The sequence below is a fragment of the Triticum aestivum genome, chromosome 2D (genome assembly GCF_018294505.1).
Source record: "Triticum aestivum cultivar Chinese Spring chromosome 2D, IWGSC CS RefSeq v2.1, whole genome shotgun sequence".
In the NCBI taxonomy this organism is placed as follows: Eukaryota; Viridiplantae; Streptophyta; class Magnoliopsida; order Poales; family Poaceae; genus Triticum; species Triticum aestivum.
This window is the reverse complement of record NC_057799.1, coordinates 588,423,857-588,428,970: the sequence shown is the minus strand read 5'-3', so window position 1 is coordinate 588,428,970 and position 5,114 is coordinate 588,423,857. Positions and strand designations below refer to the sequence as shown.

The 5,114-nt window shown below is 41.9% G+C and overlaps 1 long non-coding RNA gene across 1 annotated transcript; it reads left to right on the top strand.

Annotated features, from left to right (window-relative positions):
- Positions 1–3,888: 3,888 nt before the first annotated feature.
- LOC123050188 (uncharacterized) lies at positions 3,889–4,697 on the top strand. The gene is made up of 3 exons (XR_006423730.1): positions 3,889–4,012; positions 4,107–4,192; positions 4,591–4,697. It is a non-coding gene; the product is annotated as an uncharacterized lncRNA (long non-coding RNA).
- Positions 4,698–5,114: the final 417 nt, after the last annotated feature.

Sequence of the window (5,114 nt, the reverse complement as noted above, 5' to 3'; positions counted from 1 at the left end):
CTCCCATAAGGCCCAGTTAGGAATGAAAATGGCTAAATAGGCCTAGATCTCTATTTGTGCTATGGTCTGACCTGTTTGAACCGTAGGAGCTTGAAGCACACAGAAAGCACGAGAGAATTAGCAATTTGTTAGAAAAAAAATACTCGAAAACTGTTACGACTCGCCCACAAAGCCAATGTTATGGACCAACACACAATCACACACACTGTTGAGAGGAAGACCATCACCAAGCTTGTGTGCAAGCATCGTTGTCGTCACTCCACCACGAGCTAACGACTGCGATTCACCGCAAACGAACACCAACGACACCCTCACCGCAACATATGCATGAAGCCCATGCGGGTCCGTGCCAGCCAATTGGCCACACATGTCTGTTTGCAAGAAGTCCCTTTGGACGGTGCATAAAAAATAAACACATGATTGAGGAGATGGATTGTAAGTGAATTAGACTTCTCAAAGAAAAAGGAAGTTGAAGCTCATGTTTAGATTCCTATGAAATGATGTAGGTCATGTATGGGGATTTTATAGTAATTTGGTAACACCAATCCCATGATCCAAAGTGTCTTGATATGTAGATATTTCTAACATTACTAAATATCCGACTAGCACTGCCCCTCATTATTGGCTGGCTAGTGACCACACGTCAGTGATGAGCCTTTGCACTGACCGGCGAGCCGAGATGTGTCAATGATATTGCATTTGGGGCTCGGCTTGATGCTTATCACAGACGGGTTTGAAAATAACCGGTCAGTGATCGTGTGTAGCGACAGCCAAAATGGACCAACAATTTTCACTAACGGGCTGTTATATTTGACCCGTTTGTGTTGAGCCTTTGATTCCGCCTTTTTGGTTTTACCGCCGGTCAATGTTGTTGTTTATGAAGCTTGTTTATAATTCAGTTTGTAGCCTGTCTCCATTCCAAATACCCCTGCACCATCGAGCCCCTCTCGTTTTCATTGTCCCGAAGGCCCCCACGGCCACACTGTGCACCCGCACCATCCCGATGCTGTTGTGGCCTCCTAGTGCGTCCACTCGCACGTCGTTATGAGCGGCTTTTCTCGCCGTGCTTCATGTCGTCGGTCACACGATGATGCCTCCGTCTAATCTTTTTTCTTGTTGTGGAACGCCAGGTCTCCCGCGCCGGCGTGCATGATCGGAGACCTGGCATGTTGCAACTTGTTCTATGGTCGCGGCGGCGTCCAAGTTGGCGAGCTTCATTTCTGTATGTGTGGCCTTCACTTCGATGTATATTTTAGGGTTTTGGATTAAAACTTTTCTAGAGTTTGCTGCTGCCTTTGGATATCTATTAAGGGTTTAATGTTAAGACAAACCATGCTAATGGTGTTCCACTAGCCACCACTACGATGATGAAACCTACCACCTTCACATTTTATAGCTAATGGTTATGGAATTGTGTTATATGTTTTAGATTGTAGTCAAATTATGCTTATGGTGTTGCACTCGACAGTAATCCGATAATGAAACTTGGTACCTTCACAAATTTTTATATAGATAATGCTTGTAGAATTCTGTTAATGCTTTAGATTTCAGTACAATTATTCTAATGGTGTTGAAGAATAACCAAAATTCTTTAACACATATTACCAGTCTTAACACATCTAAAGCTTTAGATTACATATCTCAGTTGATGTAGTAAAGACAAGTCAATTTTTTTGTACGATGTCATCAAAACATACAAAAAATAATTAGTTGCATTGCACAAAAAATTTTGAAGAGAAGAGGAAGAATTAGGAGAAAGCACTTGCTACTCCAGACAATTATGTTTGCCTTCAGGTCTATTGGTTTGCCTTCATGACTTCTATCTCTTTTGCTTCGTCCTATCAACTTCTTGTCCATAGGTAATTATGATCCTATAGATGTGGACGTCGTTGTACTCATGTCCTATTATTATAATTCATAACTTGTTAATTTGTTTTGGACAGATTATATTTTAGTGGCACTGCACAAAAAGACCATGTCTCATTTACTCCATCACGCGCCTGCACTATAGGAAAGATGGGTGAATTACTCGGGACGACAAATACAACAAGCTTATATATATAGGTTTTACAAGTATGTTCAATACGTTAGCTACGAAGTGTGTTCAATTAATGGGCCTGTTGGTTGTGAACTCCAAGTATATGAATCTAAGTTATGAAAAGTAAAGTGCTTGTCCAAATGTATGATGTGTGCCTGTATATTTTGTGTGCATGCCCTTTTGTCAATTTCGATTCCTTGGCTGGTACCAGAATGAAAACAAAAGCCTAGAATGTAAATTATTGGGGATGTTATCACTAACCTGCCAGCGTTATGTGTTTAGAAGTCATCAGGCCAAGTGGCCCACCTACCTTAGGGAGGTCATCATTAACCCCATCCACAGATGGGCCAAAACCGCATCAGCGATGATAAGATTTGGCCAGTCAGTGCTATTCCACTATGTAGTGATGTAAGGAAGAAATTCCTTAATCAAAGAAGCCCTTACTTCTTTATATAGATATAATGGCACCATCATGTAGATACAAGAATGGAATTAGAACTTTGATTAAGTCCAATTTTTAAATGAGATAGGGATTTACATTATGATGCCCAAGACCTTGTTAGAAAATTCTTGTGGATTCTCCGGGCTGTTTGGATCATTGCCCTCTAACGCCATGTTAGAAAATTGGATGTTGAATAACCTTGGATGTTCATTTGTATGGTTACCAAATAATTGGTGCGCCTGCGCCTCTACAACAGCCTCAACTCAATTCTTAGCCAACTTTTTTTGGCAAGGCGTGGGTGGCCAAATCTTCCACCAAATATTTAGCGAGGCCATGATTGGAAAAGCAAGCATTGGGACAAACCAAATGGCCCCTTAGAGCCACTTGACACATGTGCCATAGCCTTAGATATTTAAATTTATTAGAGCACGTGTTTTATATAGAAGTATATTATGGAAGGATTAGCCTCCCGACCTTTTGTATCTGCAAGATGTACACAACCGATATTTTATTAAAATGCCATCAAAGACATCGAGGCAAGAATATGCCACATGTTAGCTACCATCGAGAATCTAACCATCAATAGAACAAGTATAGTAAGGAGCCTATAACCCTCTTACATAACACTTTTACTTATGGATTTTTTGTCCAAAAGGACCCCCTGCCGAGATGAATTGACAAAAAGACTACCTGTGGATCAATTTGACAAAAAGGACCCCCTCAGCGGTGGCGGCAGGCGCGGCAGGCGACACGTGGCACCTGCCGCCACGCCAGGAGGCGGCGGGCCCTACCGCCACTGCAGGAGGCGGCAACAAGGGTAAAACGCGATTCGCACAGTACCCCGAGCCGGGACGGAACGGGCGAGGCTAGGTGGGCCACGCCGCCACTATGTGAGGCGGCCTCTGTTGCCGCTGTCGCTCGCAGGCCGACAGGCCGTGCTGCTCGCGGGCCCAGCCTGTGGGCCACGCCGCCACCGCAGCAGGCGGCATCCCTCTGTTGCTGCATGCGCGACAGCGCTGATTCCCGTGCTGACGGCGCTGATTTTCACGGGCGGAATCAGTCACGGGCGGGAATCTGGTTGGTTTTCTTTACTCGCGATGATTCTGCTGCCCGTGAGCTGGCTTTTGCGACTGCTTTGTATGCACCCGCACTGATTCCGCCGCGGTGCTGCCTAGGGACTCAACTGCCTTTTGCTTGAGCGGACGCGACGACACTGCGGGAATCACTCACCCAGCACTGGCTTTTGCTTCAAAGGACGCGATGGCACTGTAGAAATACACTCACTCGCTGCGGGAATCCGAGGCTGCGGTAGGTGAGTTTATCCTGTTGTGCCGACACTACAGAGATCCTCTTCTTTTTATATACTATGCTTCAGCTCCGTGCACAAGCACACTGTCTCTGGCCTCCTCTTCTGCTCTCTAAGTCGTAAGAACGGAGAGAAAGAAGTACTCACTAAGCACTTTCACTCGTGATTTAGGGCGATTTAGAGTTGGATTTTGAATATGCTGAAGTGGAAGAAAAGATAGACGAAGGTAAGATCTATCCATTTTTGTTGGTTTCGTTCGCATGCATGATGTTTTTACTCTTTTTGTTTAGTTCATAACTATGTGTTCTCTGTTTTGTTAGGCATTATTTCATCACTTTTTGGAGTCATTTAGAGCTTCAGGAGTACGATTTGCCTAGCGAAGTGAACTACGAAGTTGAAGATCAAGGTATGAGCTTTGCAATAAATTGTTTTTTGTGCATGCAGGATGGTAATTAGTTAGTCTTTTAGCTCGTCATTAGCTATGCAATGTTAGTGCTTAGAGGTTAGAAATAATTTCAGACGACAGATGTACCATTTATAATATATTTTTTAGAAGAGTAGGTTGAAGATGTTGTATCAATGTTAGGTGCGTCCATTAGTATTGACATGCGAGAAATCTTAATACGGTAATTAAGAAAAACTTGTACTATAATTGTTCATTGCATGTGGTACGATATTTCATGTGGTATGTTTATTAATAAGTCTATAGTTAGAAAACCGTAGGTCTACTTTGTTATGTCGCAATAATCTAAATTTTATATGTTAAGATTAGGTGCTAATGTACTTAATGATGTATGTAATTAGGTAAAATAATTCATCTTAGTAGCAAACAAGGAGGAGATGACGTGATTGAAGAAATTGTGTATCCATCTTCGCTGTCCCTTGTGAGGTGATGACCACATACATGCAAGTGCTATTTTCATACTTTTGATAGCAGAAAGAAAAATCCGTGTGTAATATTGATGTTCATGTGATAATAGGTCGACTCCGTTCATATATTACTGGTGACCGATATTTATTCGAACTATTTGGACGCTTAATTGCATTCGCAAGCACATCCATATTGGAGCTAAGGTATAAAATGACGCCGTAATTTTGTTAATATTTTTTATATTGATGTACTGTTGTGAATAATGTGCATGCCGCTGCAAATATTATTATTTGTAAATAAATGATTGCTATCGTATGATATGAGAAAATTATATAAAGCCGGAAGAAATTAAATGTTTTACTCATATGATATTAAAATGTTATTATCATACTATTATGTTTAGTGGTTGTTTGTCATAACGAGTAATTACCATCGGTTTTGTCATAACCTGTTGTAA